The following is a 22,860-nucleotide window of genomic DNA, read 5'->3' on the forward strand; positions in this document are numbered from 1 at the left end:
GTAAGTATGTGACAAAAGATAGAATACCCAGCAGTTCTATTTGTAGTCTATAAACACGTAATAATTCTTCCACAAAGATTAATCACTAGCTTATTCCAAATACCCCGATCCACCTCGCTCAGCAAATGAGCAACACCTGCTAAAATTAGTGTATAAACACAGAGTACCGGATGTTACATTAAAAACAAGAATTCCCCATTTCCTACATAAAAGGTAGCTACTTTTTTGCATGGACCTCAAGCATATTGTAGTATAGAGGTGGAATTTAAGGAAAGGTATTAAGCAGGCTGTGTTTTAGCTTATGAACAAGTAATATATTGTATCATTTATCTTGAATGTATCATAGATAAGCTGCTATATAACGACTGCCACTTCAGATAGCTGTGAAATTAGGTGATTAACTAGTTGTTACTTAACCTTCTAATTTCTGTATAAGTCTAATTAAATGAAACAGAAGTTGGTGTTTTGATTTTTTACTTTGTTTTTCTGTTTGGAGTGTCATTGTAACTACTGTATTGTAAATGATGGAAAATAACTGCGTATGTTAAAAAAATATGAAACTTTATAAAGAAAAAAAAACAAGAATTCCTTTGGCCACATAACCACCTCCAAAGTTTTCAGTTTAAATAAAAGAAAAGAAATTATCCAACCAAAATGGACTACAAGGCACTCAAATTTATTACCAAGCAAAACTGCAGAATCACTTTCAGAGGCATATTAAGAAACTAAAGTCTTCTATGATTAAATATTCTTTCAAAAAAATCCCTTTCAGGATTAGCATACTGCAACATTTTCTGTTGCAACACTAAGGAAATTAATATCTAAACGCTTGATCCTAGCTGTATTTAGAAGGGAGACCAGGGAGTTAATTTATTTTAAGAACTCAGATCTAGATCCACACAATTCGACATTCACTTCTTCATTCAAAGGTCACTAAAATGCATACGTCAGACATCTGCTGCTTTCTTTTAAGAATGCTGAATTTTAAACCCAGCAAGTCCAAATGTAGCTCTAATATAATCTACAAATGACCTTACTAAGTCTTTCTACATCCCATAAAAGTATATTAATTGTATAATTTTATTTAAGTTCCCAACTTGCTGTGATGTATTAGCATATTAAAATTAACTCTGTGGGCTCTAATCATTTCACCTTCTGAGCCAAGTTACCAGGACAAATTTGATAAAATTATAGTACCCCCTTGCGGTGTTACCTTCATACCCTACTAGGACATTTTGTAATATTATATTTTTTTAAATCTTCTTCCACTAAGATCAGTGAAAAACTAATTAACCTTTTCTAAATTCTAATAAAATCATGGGAAAATTAAAGGGGCTATCGCCAGATTGCAAGAACAGGTGAGATGGTGTGGCATTTCATCACAAAGTAGGAATATCTGGAGCCATATATATTATTTTTAGAAGGAAAACACTCTTAAGAAGTATTTTCTATAGACTGATCCATACAGCCAAATTAAAGCACAAGAACTCTGAAATTATCCAATGGATTTTAGTTTGCCTTGCAAGCAAATTCAAATAACTAAAGCAGGGGAGGAGCGATAAATGGTGTTTTTGAATGGTAAATCAATATAAATTCTGCACAAATCAAGAAGGAAAAAGAAAACTGGTAAAAATTTAAATGCAAAGATTTCCACCCTCATAATCCATCCAGCTGTCTTCTATCAGATCCAACTTAACTGTATATTATTGTCAATGCTTCCAAACACTCTATTTTAATTTTACTAAAGTTTATAATATCATTTAACAAAATGAGTAAGATCTTTGGGCACATAAACTTAGATGCAAAATTTTTCCTAACTTCATTTTATGTTTCCTATTTTTCCTTGCTTTCCTACCCTTCCCCTCATATATCCCTCACTCCCATCTTCTGATGTCCTAAATAACTTTCATCTTTAAAAAAAAATTTTTAAGTAATCTCTATACCCAACGTGGGGATCCAACTCATAACCCCAAGATCAAAAGTTGCATGCTCTACCAACTGAGGCAGCCAGGTGCCCCTAATTAACTTTCATTTTATTCTAAAATGGGCTTTTGACAATAAAGCAAGGAATCATGGAATGAATGAATAAATGAATGAATGAATGAGATAAAATTATCCAAAATATTTTGGCCCTAGAATCATCCCACTTAGGTCAGAGGATCTTATAAACATCCTGTGATCTCACTAGAAGAAAGAAAAAAAGAACTCACCTATAAGTTAATACATTAGAGCCACTGTCAACGAAATGGCAATTTCATATTCATAGAATATCCAAGTACCTTATTAAGTAACTAAGAATAAACCAGTAAGTTTTTCATATTAGTTCCACTTTAGGTTCAGTAGTGAAGCACTTTTACTCTGGTTCACGCCAGTAAGCAATTCTAACTGATTTACAATGAAAATATCAAGAAGCTTTGTTTCAATTTAGTTCAGTTTCAGGTTCAATAAAATAACAGTTCTAGTGCAGTTCTGGGAATGTGGAAACATATTTACTAGTTTCTGATTCACATTCCATTGGCTTCCTGAATAGAATTTAAAATAAAGAACATTGGAGTATACTCATTTAGGTATTCAGGCAACATTTTTGAAGTCCTTACTATGTTTCAGGGATTGTTGTGGATGTTGGAACACAAAAATAAATACAGCAAAACTCTTGCCTTAAAGAATAATCATATACTCTAGCTAAGAAACAGTCATGCAAACAGGTGTAGTAACATGAAGGAAACTACAGTATAGTAAGAGTGCCTCACTTTGGTTTGAAAAATGTATCGGTGATTCCCCTAAGAGTATGGATCTACCAAAAGGTAACCTAAAATAACCAAAAACGATCATGACACTTCCTTCTAAAGTCAGCAGGTCCTGTTTTCCCTCCTCTAGGCTGAGCCTCAATATGTAGTTAGAAGGACTAAATAGTAAGATGAATAAATAAACAACAAGCGAAATTTGTTCTGCATAACAGAGAACAGCAACTGAGGGTCACAAAAGTGCAGACAGATGTACAAGGGAGAGGACAGAACTGGCCCAGAGCCACGACTCACAACCCCAGGGAGAAACCGCAATATTATATTCTGTGTGAATGGCATTGTACAAGCCAACATTCTTGCAAAACCCAGAGGGACAGGGCAGTGCTGGGCAGTATAAGAATCCTCAAGGGCCAAGAAGAAATTTGAGCCAAGGGCAGAAACGTCTAGAAGGGATTTTTGTAGTTATTTGCCTTGGAGTATGACATAAACCCTTTTCCCACTTCCCCTCCAAAATCAACTTTCCTCTTAAGACGTTTATAAAGTGAACTTGAATTTTTACTATTGGTTTTTGTTTCCATATAGTAGATGATGGTGGCAGTTGTCACTTGGGGCTCTGTTGTGAAGGCCTTCAGTTTGTGAGCTCAAAGCAGTTCTTGACCTTGCATCCTCATGGGCCCACAGCATACTCCGATTACAATGATGCCGGACCCAAAGGGCAGCACAGAAGTTGATATCTGAGTTACACAAAGTTGTAATTTAAAAAGTAATAAAAGCTAAAGCAGAGGTGCAGTGAGAGAACAGAAAAGGAAGCACCTGCTTTGCCTCAGGGAAACAGAAGCGGCATGGAGAAAGTGACTTTTGAACTGAGTCCTAAAGGATGGGTAGCAGTTTTCCAGAAGAAGAAAAATGGGGAAAGGCATTCAGCAGAGTCAAGGGTGTGAACAAAGAAGGGGCACTTGGGGATCACCAGGAGCCAAGTATGGCTGGAGGAGAAGGGCATTCCTGTTCCATTCCATGCCATCAGCAGGTCTGTCCTGAGAGACTGTCAGTGAAATCTGTCAGTTTTACACCATTTACGTGTTTGTGGGAACAGGTGTCCCCACTTACCTACTACCCCATCTTCCCACTTCACTTAACAAAACTCCTTGAAAAAGACTCTAGTTGATTGTGTTGTTTGTCTTTCATGTTACCTTCCCTCCCATTCTTCTCTTATGGATGGAGTAGAGTTCCCTATCTCAAGTATATTGGGCTTGATCACATGATATGTTTCAAACAATGGAATTATAAACAGAAAGGACACTATGCCAGTTCTATAGCTGAGGCCTTAAGAGGCATCCTGTCTTTTGGCTCTACTTAGCCATTAGTCCCAGAATGAGGAGACATATTGATATAGGCTGAACTGTGTCTTCCAAAAAAATGATATGAACCCCCAGAATCTAACCCCCAGAATCTCAGAATTTGGTTATATTTGGATATGGGGTTTTTAAAGATGTGAATATGTTAAAATGAGGCCATTAAAGTGATCCCTGACCAATATGACTGGTGTCCTTATAAGAAAAGGAAATTTTGACACACAAAGAGATACCAGCACTGTCTGCATACACAGGAAAGAACACAGGAAAGAACATGGCCATTGGCAGGCTAAGGAGAAGGGCTTCAGAAGAAACTAAACTTGCTGATACCTTAATCTTGAATTTCTAGCTTCCAGAACTGTGGGAAAATTAATTTCTGTTGTTTCGGCCACACAGTCTCTGCTATTTAGTTAAGGTAGCCATAACAAATTAATACACACATGGAACAGACCTAACTCATCTTGTAGACTGAACGAGAGCCAAACCACAGATCCTTGAGAAAGAAAGAGTGTTCATGGCTGTAAACCAACGACATCTTGGGGTTGCTTGTTATACATTACTATTATAGCAAAAACTGACCAATACACTTTCATTTCCTAATTCACAGCCATTTAGCTTCTAAATATGCTGTGAGGCGCTATTGCTAAATAACATCCTATTCTGCTGGTTTGAAACAGTTAATCAAAGAAATAAACTCAAAACAAAAAACAGTAGCAACCTAAAGAGACAGAGACAATTCCTTTGTCTTTATTTATTCTCATTTTCCTTCTACTTGCCCTTATAGAATTTTTGTAGGGTCACTGAGATTATAGGATCTAGAATTAGATTATTTAGGTTCAAATTCTTCTGGCTTTGTCATTTGCTAGCTTTGCAGTACTAGGCAAATTACTTAATTTCTCTGTATCTCAATTTTGCCATCTATAAAATGAAAACATAATAATATCTACCTAAGAGTTGAGAAGATTAAATGAATGAATAAAAGAGCTTGGAGCAATGCCGGACACTTACCACATTTTCACTCATATCCACTGTAGGTGTCCCTGTCTGACTACACTGAGGATTATCTACTTGCTCATGTTCCTCTGTCACCCTCTACTTGAGATCAAAGTCTCCCTCATCCCCAAAAGCCCCTTCCAGGGATCTGTCCCAAGACTTTTCTCTTTTCATTCTAGACATTCTCCCAAGGTGATCTTGTCTATTCTTATGACTTTTACTATACCTACTCAAATCTAAATCTTTATTCTAGACCTCTTTCTGAACTCCAAAACAACATTTTCTATTGCCTATTAGACATCTCCAGGCTTTACTTTGAAGCCTCCTGGTGAAGCCTTACATCAGCTGGACACGATCATCAGAGACACTATGATCCCACTAAAGAAAATGAGACAGAACCACATCCAAGTAAAAAGATTTAGCATCCAACTCTTGATTTCGGTTCAGATCATGATCCCAGGGTCATGGGATCTAGCCCCATGTCAGGCTACCAAAAAATATATGTGTGTGTGTGTCTCCTCTAGCTTCATAAAGATAATGTGTCTTAATGAGAACCCAAAGGCATGCTAAAGTCACAGGAGGTAATAATAATATTAATTATTGTCTACTGATATCCTTTCTATAAAAGTTCTTTCCTAAATATTTTACACATATTAAGTCATTTAACCTTCAAAGAATCGCTGTGTGGTAGGTACTATTAACCCTTTTTGATAAATAAAGAAACCAGGGCACAAGAAGCTTCTATAACTTGTGTCATACAGTTGGAAATGGTGTAATCTGAAACCAGGCAGGCAGATTCCAGAGTCTATCATTTTAACCACTATATTTCACTTTCTCTCAGAAATAAGGCCTGATGAGGCACCTGGGTGGCTTAATCGGTTAAGTGTCTAACTTAGGCTCAGGTTATGATCTCACAGTTCGTGGGGTCAAGCCCCGCATCAGGCTTTGTGCTGACAAGCAGGGAGCCTGCTTCGGATTCTGTGTCTCCCTCTCTCTCTCTGCCCCTTCCCCGTTCTGTCCTTTAAAAATAAACAAATGTTAAAAAATTTAAAAGGAAAGGAATAAAGAAAGGGAAAGAAGGCCTAAATAACTTCTCAGACACTAAAACAAGCACATCTATTATTATTTTCAAAAGTAAAGGCTAATATTTTGGAGGCCAGATATTCTTTCAAATGAAATGCTTTACACATTAATTTGTCTGATCCCTCAATAACCCTGAATGCAAGTCTTGGTATTGTACCCATTCTATATATGAGGAGACTAACACCCAGAGAAACAGTAAATAATTAACCCACAGTTATGCAGTCATAAGGGGGAGAGACAGGATCCAACTCTGGTAGTCTCACACTGGCATCCATGATCTTAATGACTGTTGCCTCAAGAGATGAGCCCTAAACTATCTCTTGGGTAACTGTGAGCACTCCCTCTCCTGTGCCACACACCAGTGTTGTAGACGCCACTGGAAGATAACCCCGTTCTAGTCCCCATGAAGCCCCACCTTTGGGGAACTGACACAGCCTCTTTCTTCATCTCTCTGGGATTACATGAATCTTGTCACTGATTCCATATGGCTCTGCTCCATCCCTTTCTACACCCAGCTTCCTCTTACTTGTGGTTTTGGTTCCAACACAACGTTAGCTTTCATTGGACTATGGCTTGCCCTAGTGCTGACTCAGTCCTCTACCCCATATAACCCATTAGCCCAGCACCCTACAACTAAGAATCTGTCTCTGAGTCAGATTCAAAAGAGAGAAAAGTGGACTGGTCACTGGCCAGCCAGTGGGGCGGCTGATCTTGATGAGCCCATCTCCATTAGCTACACTGGATGGGAAGCTAGTTTCACAGGGTGGAGGAAATCAGAAATATTCCATATAGGAAAGAGAAAATGTAAAAGAAAAACTGACTTAAAGTATGGACAAACTATCATGGGAACAAACTTTTTATCTTCTCTCCAGCTGCCCTTTAATGGTCACAGTGGCAATCTCCGTATCACTGGTGTGTTGAAGCAGACACAATGAGGAAAGTCTAGGAAGAGATTTCTTCCCAGGTGAGGCAGGGCTGTACGTGATCTCCAAGATCTCCATGAATTTGTGGATAATTCAGCATTACTTGAAAAATGTACCAAATGCACCTTAGATAAATATTTTAAATGTTCTTCAGAATACCAACTCTCAGACTGTCTATCGAATTTCTCCACCCTTTCAGGATGTTGCACTTAAATGGCACGTGCAAAGGCACAAAAGGCAGAGACAAACACCCTGGACTCCTTGAATGTACAATGTTATATGGAATCTGCCATCACCTACAACTGAATTTTAATTGCTGAAGACTTATCTATTACTTTCCCTGCCACAACAGCATGAGGTGGTTTACCTGACAGACGCAGGATATAAAGATAAGAGTCACACTGCCCCTAGTTTCCAAGGCCCACCATACAGGGAAGGAGGAAAACTCAGTCACAAATAACTTAATAAAGAATATTCTGTGGCAGGACACTTGGGTGGCTCAGTCAATTGAGCATGGGACTTCAGCTCAGGTCATGATCTCATGGTTCATGGGTTCAAGCCCCACATCAGGTTCTGTGCTGACAGCTCAGAGTCTGGAGCCTACTTCAGATTCTGTGTCTCCCTGTCTCTCTTCCCCTCTCCCCTCTCTCTTAAAAATAAATAAATATTAAAAAATTAAAATTAAAAAAAGAATTATCTGTGGCAATTAGAGTGCAGGAGGAGAAAAGGAAAGGGAAAAGTTCATTCCAAAAAAGTGTATGTAAAAATTTGGGAAACATTCCCTGCATGTTTTCTGAGATCTAGACCTTCTAGAATGCACAGGAGTTGGTACAAGAGTAATCCACAGGGAAAGCATGAGCAAATGCACCTAAGATATTAGACACTCAAGAGGCAAGATATTAGGTGGAGTATTTGGAGAATAGCAAATAGTCTGGCATGGGCTAAAGGATGGGGGTGTAGGGAGAAGAGAGATGGAGGAGAAAAGACTATTAGGAAGAGCAGACTATACACTTGAAAATGTAGGCTGGAAGATCTTAAAGATAATTCCAAATGAAAAAAGCATCCATCATGATAATAATGAACGGCAAAACAACTGTATTAAACATCCAAAAGTAAAAAGTGCTAATGAGCCACAATGTGCCCAGTATCTGAATTTAATAACAGACTCTTAAAGTCAACGATGAAGACCCCTAAAACATAACCTTGCCTTCAAGAAATACCGCACGTAATCTCTGGAGCACGAAAATGGGTTATCTAGGCAAAGGCAATAGGTGCAACAAACCTCTTCTGGGCCAGAAGCCATGCCCTTGTTTGCCAACTATGCCGTTCAAACAATGTCACCAGTCCCATGTGTGACCTGACCCTGAGTAACAGTCTCTTTCGACGCTCCCTTGCATAAGTAACGATTAAAATGTTGTGCCTATCAACTAGCACGTTTAATTCAGCAGCAGCACTTAAATCTGCCTCTCATTTTCCTACCACTTTCATGAAATTCCAGAGGACGGGGTTATTGTTAAACAGCAGTAAGCATTAGCCTCACAGCAGTGCACATTAATAATAATTCAGTGCAGTGTCATGGAAGCCTGTAGGCTCTTAACTGAATTTATTTGAAAAATAAAGTTTGGGTTTTTTTTCCCCTGAAGATCTTTACTTAAGTCAGCATGGAACTCTTGTAAAGATAACCACCAATAAGTCACAACTACCCAAGGAACAGCCTTGTTATTTTTTTAATACACTGCTCACCATGACAACATAATAAACACACCTTTAGAGGCTCATATGTGCCCACCTATTGAAAATGTCATCGTTCCTCCTTCATGGTACTCCCAGGCAGAAACTTTCACTCATTTTTTCTGATTCTCTGAGATTCTACTAAAACACTGATTTTCAACTGCAAACTAGTACAAATAGTTTTGTGATGTTAGCAACACAAGCCTTATTTCAAAATCCATTAATAATTACTAAGCTCCTTTTTTTAAAAAAAAAAATAGCAAACCATCAAGCCAATATGGTTTCGACATCTGTTTTTTCCATTTTGTTTGCTGTTCTCTTAGATGTTCCTGTATCCTTTCATAAATGACTAATAGGAAAGATACAAGACTAATAGGAAACACAACTTTATGCAACTTCGTTGACGGTTGGTTTCAGTTAACAGCTGGTCTTTAAACTACCCAACATAAAAGCATACATTTTAGGGGGGAAAAATTGACCCCAAAACTGCTTCATAAAATAAAGTATTTCATTTTTCAAAGCTTTAGGATTATTTGAGAGGCTATAGTACTAAAAAGTCCCTAGAGTTGTTTTTTTTTTAAGAGAAAGTTAAAAGTTTCCACCTTTAAATATCAGAGACTAGAGATTTTACAATACAATAAGTGTCAGAAATAAAATGCAATTCCCTTCAAAGCCATATAAAAGAGTAAGCCTCTGTAAAAAGTTTTTCCTTCCAACAGTGAAGTGTGGACCTAAATTCACAGCAAATAATTATGACAGTCTTTCTACAATGGTGCCCAGACATCCAAATTAGCCAAAGCTTCAGGCTTCCATATGCTCGGATTGGTAACAAAGCTTTCTCTGCTACCCAACAGCTTCTCCCTTTCGGTCAAGGAAATACTATACAAGAAGCACACCATGAATTGTAGCGTTCAATTTCCCATCATCCTCCATACAGATATGGTCCCTTCCCAAGTGCACAGATTACAACATAAAGTATATAAAAGATGGGATTTCTTTATTCACATGCCTCCTTTTTTTCCCCTGTTCTATCTCATATCTTTTAGACCGATTAATTTGTTTTGGGGGTGAGGGTCAGATAACTTTGTTCCAAGAAAGGTTAGATGGATTCAAGAAGAATGTCTAATGGTCAGTATCTCTGAAAAAATAAAACACCACCTCTCACTGGACACTTCTTGTTGGGCTCAACCCCGTCTATGAAGCCCGCCAGGTCTTCACAGGTGGTTCGCTTTCTTTCCAACAGGGATAATGGGCTTTTCAGCACTTCTGCCAAATTACTGACAGAAGAACTTATTCTCCCCTTCCTATGAAAAGAAACTGATAGTGACAGAAGCCAGAGAATAACTTTAACTACTATATTACACATTACAAAGAACGGGTGGATAAACAGAACTCTCACATAACTCCATTCCTAATTTCTTCCCAGCTAAAGATTTATAAGAATGTCCAACAAGTCACAAAAGCACCTGACCTGATTTTTTTTCTTCCTGGATTTTCATGGCTGCTAGCTTACGACTACCTTTTGAAAATATTATTTTTCACTGATACATGAATAAGGAGCATAGTTATTGATTGTATAACTGGGAAATACCAGATTTTACTTGAGTGTCCTTGCCTTTTTCAGAAACTAAATTAACTGCATAACTTTCTCCATTAGGAATAACATTCATGATTTAACATTTGTGTTCATTTTCCCATAAGTATAAACACTACCACTGTCTCTGGTTCCAAATCATTGACCTTTTCCCCAGTACTCTTTGTGCCCAACACATTGTCATGCACAGGTGAGTGCTTAATAAATACTATTGGATGATGGATGTACTCAATTATTAAATATTCAAAAATGCTCCTTTTTGTAAGTCTGCCAAACAGCAAAACTGCTGTCACCTTTACGTCCAGCTCAGCTCAAAGTCTGATGAATTCATTTCAAAAACTCAAAAATGTGTAATCAATGCCAAGAGACAGCTTAAAAGTGTCTCTGTGTATCACACGTGCTTGCCTAGAATGCAAAACACAGAAATCAAAATCAAATACAAAGTAAATTGAAAATATGTGTTCTGGAACTGTTCTGCTTCTTGGCATCAAAATTCAGATGAACTATTCTTTGATACAAGTGAGATTCAAAATCTCAATCTTTATGCTCTTTACAAAACAAGCAAACCCCACACTCCAACAGTCCCACCTTTTCTCTTCTGAAATGAGAGAAAGCACACATACACAAAGTACTGTTCAGAGTAAGCTGGAAATTAATACCACAAATATGTTGGCAGCTAACCACCGCGTGTTGAAAGTAAACATGTATCACCATTTGCAGCCAGGTGCTCCAGGTGCATCATCAATGTTTTCATGTTAAGAACTTATCATTGAGTGTGATGCCAAGTTGCCACAAGAGAAGCCTGGCATGCCCAAGTTTAGAGAACAGGGAACAGAGAGTGTGTCTTGGTTATAGAACAAAAGAATTCGTTTTATCACTTGCCTTTACCGCTGGAGAAAATGGCTCCTGGTGTGCTGAACTCCATGATAAATGTGCCCCTCTAGTTCTTTATTGCCTCTGTAAATCACAGGACTGACAGCAGTTAATAAGAAAAGCTTTTGAGTGGTTTTGAAGTTTTGCTTTGTACAAATAAAGTCTCATATTAAAGATTTTGCTAGTCCTCAAGGTGTAGAAAAAGCAGCATGGGGAGAACTTCTGTACTTTTAACTGTTTGTTTCCTTTTTTTTTTTAATTTTCAAAATCAAAAGAAAGAAAACCTTTCAGACATGCACATTGAAAAAATAAAAGCAGATCATAGATTAAATGGCTTCGTATACTCACAGAGTTGCTGGTAAGTTGCTACTGAAATTACAATCGCTTCTAGTTTTTATATACTGCATATTCAGATAAATACCAGAAAAGGTATGTGGTGGAAAAAAGGGTTGTTACAGTAGATTTATTATTACATTTCTGACCATAATTGTATGCTTTACCTCTTTTAGCCAAAGCAAATTTTGGTTCGGTGTTAAGAAAGAGAACTCTAAATTCTACTGAATCGATCAGCTGCCAGTTCAATCATAGATCCTGGGATCCTGAAATTCTGAAATCACATTTCAGAATATAATTGATGCTAAAAGGAAGAACAAAGTTACCTCACTGAGTACCCTTTTTCTCCAAGGAGCTCAAAATACTTTGCCACAACAGCCTTACAAAGTCCTAAAGGTCAGGTTTTATTAGTTGTACTTTCTTAAAAAGGAAGCTGAGGTACAAAAAGCAAGAAATGCATTTTCCTGATTATTGCTAAGCTATCTACATAGCTAAAACAGGACAAGTTAGAGCTGGTGTTCTTCTCATAAGACCTCACTTATTTTACAGTGCACAAAATAAGAATTTTGAATGCATTTTCTTCTGACAATATTTCCAGAGCAGAGCAAAGAAGTTTAGTAATCCATATAAATTGGCTGAATAACTATCGGTAAACCAGAAACTGGCCAGTTTACAATCTGAGGTTCAACTTCACTTTGACCCAAGCAACAAATAAAAATCAGACTCTGAAATTATCTAGTTGAGGTAGTTTGCAGCTTGGAAGGCATAAAGTTAAAGGGAACTAGCTAATTTTAATGCAGGTTTCTTAGAGCATTATGATTAAATACATATTTCAGAGCACTATATATCCAGGACCTTGCTTTATCATTAGGATGTGATAAGTAACATTTTACTGAAACAAAATAGAATGAATATTCCTGAGGTTTTGTTTCCTTTCTCTGGTTTGCTTGAGCCTAGTCTCTCTGGACAATTCATTCCAAAGTAAGTTTTCTTAACCCATATCCCAAGTGAATGGGAATGAACAAAAATTCATGTTCTTTCAGGCCTCTCCATTGAGATTTCCAATCTGCAAAGGGAGTTGTTTGGGGCAGTTGACATAGCAGATCTTTAATAGATCAGACTTGGTCATCAGTCCTTGAATCACTGGAGGCAAAAAAAAAAAAAAAAAAAAGAGGCATCATTACCTCTCCCCGGTACCTCTACCACACTGTATTCTCTCTCTGCTTTCAGAGATTATTCGATGAAGCCCAGAACTCCATGTACGCTACGAACTTCTATGAAATACTGAGGTGTTACTCTGGAATCCAGGTTCTGTCTGGATTATTATGATGAATTTCCTTGAATCTCTGCTTGAGTTTACCGGTAGAAATTTGGCCCAACCCCCTGGAGATAAAGGACTTATGCTGAGGAAGTCAGACTGTCTCAATGTCATCTATATGACACGTGGTCAAGTCAAAAAGTATCTAAGAGAGAGCATCCATATAGATTTATAGTACACTTGACATTTAAGAAACTGGTAAGACAGAATGGGCACTAATATCCATGGCATTAACCAGGTATCCCAAGGCTTAGAACATTAAGTCCCATGCCAGGCTGTTTCAGAAAGCAGTGAACTAGAGTCCAAAGGATGAGAGGCTCCAGCATTGGACAGAGCTAGGTGCAAATCCAAGCCCAGTCACATCCAGTTGTGTGACCTTGCAAATAACCAAATGTGTGAGAGTCCCTTTAAATATATTCAACAGGACCAGTATATGAAAAAGTTTACCAAGCACTTGGAATGTGCTCCACAGAGAAGGCACCCAGTAAATCACTCATTAATTTATTCAATATCTGTGTGCCAGGAAAAGAGCTTTATATACATTATTTCATTTGATCCCAACACAATTATATGAGTGACACTTATGTAAAAGAGAGGCCATCAGGAGGCCATTGAAAAATAGATCCCAATCCAAAAAGGTCAGTGTACCTCAGGAGAAAGAGACTGGAGATGGACCCTGGAATGCAGCCAGAGGAGAGACAGTCACCTGCGGTCTGCCAATCCCAGAGACCTAAGAGAGCGCATCTTGAGAGTCAGCCCTGAGCATCTACCAAGCAAGATCAGTGCAGGACTACCAAGTCCTTCCCTGTCCCTCCTCCTCCTCCTCAGCCCTCCCAACCTCCACCCAGGGACATTCAGGGGAGAAGCTCCTCCAGCAAAGAAAGAGAGAAGTCAACCCATCCCCACCTCCTACTGTGGGCTTCTTACCCTAAAACAAGGCCATGCTGGACAAGAAGAGGGGCCTGAACTTTCAATAAAGGTCAGAATGTTACATTGAACTAGTCATGTTTATTACTGAAATTAGACTGTTCTTATGACTAGAAGTAACCAGAGGATATTTTCTTAAATCTCAAGAGTGTCTGGAAAAGCAAGAAGATATATCTGAGATTTCATACAGATGCAAAGAACTGGCACAAAGTGGGTTTGAAGGGTCGGGGAAAGAACACAGTTTGTATCCTAGAGTTCTACTTTCCAATATACCATTGCTTTTAATATAAAACATTTTCACCTATAGGGGCACCTGGGTGGCTCAGTCAGTTAAGCATCTGACTCCAGCTCAGGTCATGATCTCACAGCTTGTGAGTTCAAGCCCTGAATCAGGCTCTGTGCTGACAGCTCAGAGCCTAGAGCCTACTTCAGATTCTGTGTCTCCCTCTCTGTCTTTCTGCTCCTCCCCCAACCCACACTCTATCTCTGTTTCTCTCTTTCTCTAAATAAAAAATAAACAAACATTAAAAGATTTTTTATGTTCACCTATGTCCTATGAAATGACAAAATGAAAACAGTTTCATGCCTATCAGCCAAATAAAAAATTCTTTTTATAACTGTTTATTTATTTAGAGAGTGTGTGTGTTTGTGGGATGTGGTGGTGAGGGAGGCAGAAAGAGAATCCCTAGCAGCTTCCCTCTGTCAGCACAGAGGAATACAGGTGGAGGGGGGTGGGGGGGGCCTCAATTTCACAAGCCATGAGATCCTGACCTGAGCTGAAATCAAGAGTCAGATGCATAACTGGCTGAGCCACCCAGGCACCCCTAAAAATTACTTCTGAAACTCCTTGTTTCTAGATTTAAAGATAAGCATTCCATGCTGCCATGGAAGTCTATAGGCATGACATTCTGAGTCAGTCTCCATAATCAAACATGTGTCTCTATCATACTGCACTGGGACTAGTTTAGTCATCCAGTATGAATATACTGAGAAAGAGAAGAAACACCTATACAGCTCAAAGTGAAGCAGGGCTATAATTTGAATAAATCAGACTATTTCCTATTTCAAAAAATACTGATAGTCATTTAGGTTATCTAGAACTCTTACCTCCTAGCTACCACACCATCTGAATTCCCTAGACAAATACCCACCTATTCCTTCCCTTCATCTTGCATGGATCTAACCAAAGAACAAGGTGGTGGTGGGACTTGAGAGATCCAGGTTTTTGTATGCTTTGGAACTAGGTATAAAAATATTTTAAAATTTGAAGTATGGGCAGGGTAGGAGGGTGCAGTTGGGGAAGAACACATCAGGGCTTCAAAAATATTGGCAATATTTTAATATCTCAGCTGGAAGATAAACACATTTTATTTATTTCATTGTTCTTTATACATCACATACACATTTATAAAATGTGTATAGTAAATATTTCAAAATTTTCAAAAGCTTTTATACGTATGGAGACAGTAAACATGTCAGCAGTTGACAGGAGCTGGGAAAGAAGGAGGGATGGATAAATACATGGAACACAGAGGGTTTTCAGGGCAGTGAAGCTATTCCATATGATACCATAATGGTGGATATATGTCCTTATGCATTTGTCAAACCCACAGAACTATAACACCAAGAGTGAACACTAATGTAAACCATGGACTTCGGGTGATAACAACACGTGTCAATGTAGGTTCATCAATTGTAATAAATGTACCACTCTGATGCAGGATGTTGATAGTGGGGGAAGCTGTGCACATGTGAGGTCAGAGGGCATATGGGAACTCGTCTTACTTCCTCGATTCTGCTATGAACCCAAAAATGCTCTAAAAAATAAAACCTACATTAAAAAAAATTTTTTTTTGTATTGCTGGTCTCTCCTGAACACTCATCTCCAACTGTTCAAAATCTATTTTAAGTGACACTTCTAGAAGGCCTTCCCTGACACTTTCTCTTCCCACAGAGGAGCCCATTACTCCTCTCTATGCTGCCATTGTTCCTGACCTTTATTCCAACTCTTCCATGGGATGTGCACTGCATGTCCACTGAAGGAAAGGAAGGCATCAGCTTGTTCTTTATATTCCAAACATCTACAAGAATGTCTTGCATATGATATATACTCAATGTAGCTTAACTTATGTCATAACATATTTATGTAATTTATAAAATAATATAGAATAATCAATAATGTTACAACCAAATCTGATTTTTTGCCTCAAACAAATTAAATCTACGAAAATGCTTCCAACATCCCCAATATACTGAAATGACACCCATCAGCATTTTAACTAGTTTTCTCTCCTTGCCGGTGAGTAACTGCCACGACTATAGATATGAGCTCATTTGAAGGAATGAAAAGAGCTATCCCAAAGATCGTTTAATAGACCTATGCATAATTATCAATTTCCTCTTGAAGCTAACATTTGCTAAAAGAAAAGGAAAGATTCTATTAATGATCAAAACACTTGACTTTCTGGACCTATTCCATTTAATGGGGAAAACTCTGTTCTCTGCTGTTGGGTTGCTGCCAGGTGGTCTTTTACCGGGAATCATTCTAAACTTCTAATCACAGTTCAACAACCATCTGCCAAATCATATACAGGTATTGATATTTGCCACTCTACAGTTAAATTACATCAAATGTCAATGCAATCAACTCATTAGCAAGCTTATATCGAGCTTCAGGGCTCACTACCCACTTCTGCACCTCTTTATACGAACAACATTCCTTGTCTGTCTACCAGCTGATCAGATCAGTAATACTGCTAATATAAAATTACGTGAGCAAAAGAAAGAAGTAGTAAAAGCCCCTATGAACGCTGTGGTTCTCTCACATGCAGAATATCAATATACCATGTAGTAAAAAAAGCAAATGAAATCAAAAATTGCTTAGAGAATCGTTTTAACCAAAAATTACAAGAAGTGATTAAAAAGCACTAGAATTGTCCCTGGATCACACTTTGCTATAATTCTTCCACCCTCCTTCCTACCTGAGATTTTAAATCGTTCTTGCTGATATAAAAACACTGGCACACCTGAAGTGTGACTGTCACATGCAGAATCTGAATATGAGAGGTCAGGATGGCTTACTGGTATGCTGGCCCACTGCTCCAAATTTTATATCTCTTCTGTCCCTCAGTTATTGCCTGACATGATTTAACAACTGTAATTCCTTATTTAACGATGTCAAAGGTTTTTAGGAAATTGACTGTATTTCACCAACGATATATTTCTTCTTGATTACGGAGTGGTTAAAATGATTTTAAACCAAGACAGCAAAATAAAGCAGTAATAAAATCAATAAAAGGTGCTTAAAACATTCCTTCTATTAGGTAATGGCATTTAAAATATCCGTAGCTTGTAATGGCACTTAGGATATGCCCAAAAATCAATGAACTAAATTACTTATTGAACTAGTTAATTTGAACATTGAGTTTTTTATGTATATTGATAAAATGGGTTACAGAATACTCTTGGCAAGTAGCAAAACCATGTTCATGGTCAGATGTCTCCCTCTGCTGGAAAAACAAATTAAACAATTTTCTTTAGTTTCAAAACAAAAAGATAAAAAAATTAAAAGATATAACCTCAGAAAGTCCACCACAGGCCTCTGAATCTTAAAAGGCTTCAGAAATTCTTGGGAATAAGATAAAATCATTAAGAGTTAAAAAAAAAAAAAAAACATATGTTGAATAAAAACACATGTACCTTTTTTAAACTTCGTCATTAACCTGGACTATGGGAACTTATAGTCAATATACAATAGCAGACAAGAACCAAAATTTCATTATTTTATAACCCTCTTCATAATTTTCTAACCATTATCCTAGGGTTTGTTGGTATCCTAGAGTAATATTCTAAAAGCCCTGCATCCTTTCTCTTTGATGTCAGGAGGGAAAAGCATTTGAATTTTAAAAGAGAAAGTATAAATCTGTGCTCAAGGAAAAGTCTACATTCTTAGTAATTTAAGTGATCAAGATCAAATTTGAACTATCTTTGCAAATTATGAGTTTTGAGAACTCCAAGTATAAATCCACTAAATAGCTTCACATTCCTCTCCCTACATGAAATGGTAGAAGAGTTTCCAATACTATTATTACCATTATTTTCCACAAAAAACATCTACTATTTAAAATGCTAAGTACTTTATTGAAAAGACTCTTCACTGCTTTTCAATTTCTCCCCCTGCCAGGTCAGCCCTAAGCAGGTGTTAGAGTTCTGAAGAGCTTGCCTCAGGACTTTTAACTCAAACTACAAAGGGGAGCTCAGAAATTATGATACAAAGTGTTAAGAGAGAAATGAAGGTGAAGAGGTTATCTGACACTAAGCTAAAATTGTATATAGCACCTTTCAAAAATTACTGCTAGGGGCGCCTGGGTGGCTCAGTCGGTGAAGCCTCTGACTTCAGCTCAGGTCAGATCTCACTTTCGTGGGTTCGAGCCCTGCGTCGGGCTCTGTGCTGACAGCTAGCTCAGAGCCTGGAGCCTGTTTCTGGTTCTGTGTCTCCTTCTCTCTCTGCCCCTCCCCCTCTCATGTTCTGTCTCTCTCTGTATCAAAAATAAATAAAACATTAAAAAAAAATTACTGCTACTCAGAATATAACATTTTAATTTGGAATTTCTTAAATAATAGTTCATATATTTTTCACTCACATTTCAATATATTCCATTTATATTCTAAACAACAGACATATGTAAATTACATGCATTGATAGGCAATTTGTAATCAAAGGCTTTGCTAATTCTGCATTTGGTTTGGTTTTGTGTTACTTTGTTTTTGTGTGAAGGGAGACTACAGAGAGTATCGTTTTTTGCAGGCTGAAAGATCACTGACACCAACATGTTATGGATGCGCTCCGTACCATACCACCCAGGTTTCACAAAACAGTTAATACATGTCTGACTCTTGCTAAGTGCAGATGCTAAAAAAATGACCAAGCTGGCCTTTACGCACACCCTGCGACAGAAGAGACACATGTCAAATAGACCATTACTGAGCAACATCAAGAGTATATCTAAAGTAGAAATATGGACAAGAGTGCTGTGGGGACACAGAGAACAGAGGAACTAAGGCTATCTGGGGAAGCAAGGAAACTCCCAACAGAAGAGATGACCTTTATGAGTGGGGTCCTTGAGAAAGACCTAGAAATTCTCCTGGTATACAGGGGGGTCAAGGGCAATTCAAAGAGTGGGGATCAGAAAAAGCACAGAGAAAAGCAAGTGGCTGGAAATAGCTAAAATGGCTGGAGTTCCAGGTTGGTTTGGCAGAAGCCAAGAGCAGTGAAGGGTTGGGAAGAGTCTTGGAAACCTCCTGAAGTTCAGATTTTGTCCCATAGGCATTGGAAAGGTTTGGAAGGATTCTAAAGAAATAACATCAGCACTTTGGGAGGTTGAGGGTTGAAGGAGGGAGGAACACCAACAATGTAGAAGATGGCTTAAAGGTCCTGGCTAGATGCAGGTAAAAGGTGTCTGCAGTCATCTTTATGAGACCCCAAACAAAGCACAGCACATGACTAGTGAGATAAGGAACAAACTGCAGAAGTCTGGAAGACCTGGAAGGATGCTGGCAATAATGAAGCATTACCACAAACCCAGGTTGACTCCTACTTGTCTTCTGACTTCTGCATCAAAGAGAAAAAAATTTTGTATGTTACATGAGCAATGCACTCATTTTTTTAAAGACTTTTTCCCTTTCCTTTTCTTACAGGAAGCAAAAAATTACAGTTTACTATTGACAAGCCTTGTTCTGTACTTAAAATATAAAGTATACCAACTTCAAATTGATTTAACTTGCTTTAAAGTCCATCTCCATAGTTTCTCTAGGTGCATTAAAACTTCAGCTTCAACTTGATAAAGTATGTGTGCACGTATCCAAAACTGGAAGGCACATAAAAACCAAAGGTAGGTGCTACATTTGAAATTAGGATTATGGTTGATTTTTCTTCCACCACAGTTAATATTGCTGCCCCAGCTTTTCAAATTAAAAATAAATGCTTCCTTGATTTACTAACTTGAAAAAAATAAGAAATAATATCTCCCTCCTTAAAAAGATGAAAAGCTTCATCTGTCTTCAAACTTTGTAGCTGTTTTGATGCTAAATTCATAAATATGCATCTAAGATCCAGATAAAACCAAGAAGAAATGTTTAATTTTACACGGCCATTAAGAGTGCTCTGAAAAGAATCAGAATGGAAACAAAAGACCAAAGTGGCCTTCGAGACACTTTAAAACATTAAAGAAATTAAACTAGTTGTTTGCTTATTTATGTTAATGTAATATACTCTTTTTATTAAGACTGACAGCATGTGTAATCGAAGAAAGATATAAATTCAAAATAAAGGTCTTTGAGGCTCAAACCAAAGCAGCTCCTAGGGCTGAATCTGGCCTCCTGGGTTTTCTTTTATACTCAACTGTTATAAGTGTTCCTGTACCAATCTTAAAGTGTCTTGTTGTAATCACAGCAGCCCCTAACACTGATCCTGAAAGAAAATTAACTCTTCAGATGGGAGATTTCCTACAGTCTATGCACCACAGTCTCTCTGGGCTTCATCCAAGACTGGTGAGCTGTGTGCCATTGTGGCCTTCTTACAGGCTTTCAAAGCACAATGGAAAACAGTTTTCTAACATATTTGTACCATGCAAGGGCTCCTGTGGAGAGTTCTCTTTCCTGGATATAAACTAGAAATTGCTGTAATTTTTTTACTTCTTTTCTTAATTTGTAGTTAAATGAAAGAGGACAACAAGAATAACAATCATCCAGGGCCAACACACAGGACCATCACTTGTATAAAACATAAGACAAGGAAAACCTCTTTAATCAGGACTTTCTGTAATGATCAGTCATCTGAAAAATTAAAATGATCAACAATACATTAAGAAATAGGAATTTTTAAAACACATTTTCATAAACTAAAAATACCTGAGGCAAAAGATAAGGATAAAGAAATATTCAGTAACTATAAAAGATGAATTTTAACTCTTGTGCTGGATTACTTAAAAAATAAACACTAAGTAATCAAAATAAAAAATTCTTTTCATCTTTCATAAAATCTGATGATGATGACTCTATGCTCCAACGAGAATGATGTCTCACATCTCTGACTTCTTCCTATACTGCCCAAACTGTGCAAAGCTCTTTAAATCACAGGACAGACTTAATGTTTTGCCTGCCCAGCAATCATTCTCCTCTTCTGGTTACAACATTCCCTTATCCTCCACTCCATCTGGTCCTGGTGAGCTAATTCATCACAGTGGCCCCATGCTCAAAATGATCCCAAAGTGCACATTTAGAGAACTCTATTCCTCTGAGTATAGGTTAGTTCAGGGAAAGCCCTTAGTCCTAGAAAGGGTAATCAAATTTCATAAATAAAGGTACGGAGTCCAAGGTCTCCCCTCCTTTAAAGATTTAAACCTGTGACTGTCTGTAGCCATTCATGTTTCCTTGTTACTGGTAGGAAACTGGTCTGAAAATGGGGCTAAAGTACTGAAAGATGCTGAAAGATATGAAAGAGAAAAAAACATTATTTGAGCCCCTGGCACAAGGAGGGCCTCTGGACTTGCCTGGTGCATAGGATAATAAATTTCCCTTTGAACTTCAGCTGGTTAGAATAGGGTAATACTACGAGCATTCAATACTACAATCTGATTAGGGCGCCTGGGTGGTTCAGTCAGTTGGGCGTCTGACTTCGGCTTGGGTCATGATCTTGCCGTTTGTGAATTCGAGTCCCGCATCAGGTTCTATGCAGACAGCTCAGAGCCTGGAGCCTGCTTTGGATTCTGTGTGTGTGTGTGTGTGTGTGTGTGTGTGTGTCTGTGTGTCTGTGTGTGTGTGTCTGCCCTCCCCTGCTTGCTCTCTCTCTCAAAAATAAAACAAACATTAAATTTTTTTAATGATCTGATTAATTAAAAAGTAAAGTAAAATAAAAATACTCTTGGGGCGCCTGGGTGGCTCAGTTGGTTAAGCATCTGACTTCAGCTCAGGTCATGATCTCATGGTTCCTGAGTTCAAGTTCTGCAGCGGGCTCTATGCTAACAGCTCAGAGCCTGGAGCCTGCTTTGGATTCTGTCTCCCTCTCTCTGCCCCTCCCCCAATCACACTCTATCTTTCTCAACAATAAACATTAAATTTAAAAAAAATTTTTTTAACATTTACTATTTATTTTTGAGAGCCAGAGAGACAGAAAATAAGTAGGGGAGGGGCAGAGAGAGAGGGAAACACAGAATTCCAAGTGGGATCTAGGCTCTGAGCTGTAAGCACAAGCAGGTCTCAAACTCATGTGTGGCTCAAACCCACAAACTCTTGAGATCATGACGAGCTAAAGTTGGACACCCAACCAACTGAGCCACCCAGGACCTCCCCCCCAAAATTTTTTTATTAAAAAAAGTAAGGGGAGCCTGGGTGGCTCAGTTGGTTAGGTGTCCAACTTCGGCTCAGGTCATGATATCGCTGTTTCTGAGTTCAAGCCCCGCGTTGGGCTCTGTGCTGACAGCTCAGAGCCTGGAGCTGCTTCAGATTCTGTCTCCCTCTCTCTCTGACCCTCCCCTGCTCGCACTGTCTCTCTCTGTTTCTCAAAAATAAATTAAAAAAAAAAAAAAGTAAAACTCTTGGGAGCACCTGGGTGGCTCAGTCAGTTGAGCATCTGACTTCCACTTAGATCATGATCTCATGGTTCATCAGTTTAAGCCCCTCATCAGGCTCACTGCTGTCTGTACAGAGCCCGCTTCAGATCTTCTGTCTCCCTCTTTCTGCCTCTCCTCCGCTCATGCTCACTCTCTCTCAAAAATAAATAAAACATTCAAATCAAAACCACAATGAGATACCACCTAACACCAGTCACAATAGCTAAAATTAACAACTTAGGCAACAACAGAAATTGGTGAGGATGCAGAGAAAGGGGAACTCATTTGCAGTGCTGGTGGGAATGCAAACTGGTGCAGCCACTCTAGAAATAGTATGGAGCTTCCTCAGAAAATTAAAAATAGAACTATCCTATGACCCA

This window comes from Suricata suricatta, chromosome 16 (genome assembly GCF_006229205.1).
Source record: "Suricata suricatta isolate VVHF042 chromosome 16, meerkat_22Aug2017_6uvM2_HiC, whole genome shotgun sequence".
In the NCBI taxonomy this organism is placed as follows: Eukaryota; Metazoa; Chordata; class Mammalia; order Carnivora; family Herpestidae; genus Suricata; species Suricata suricatta.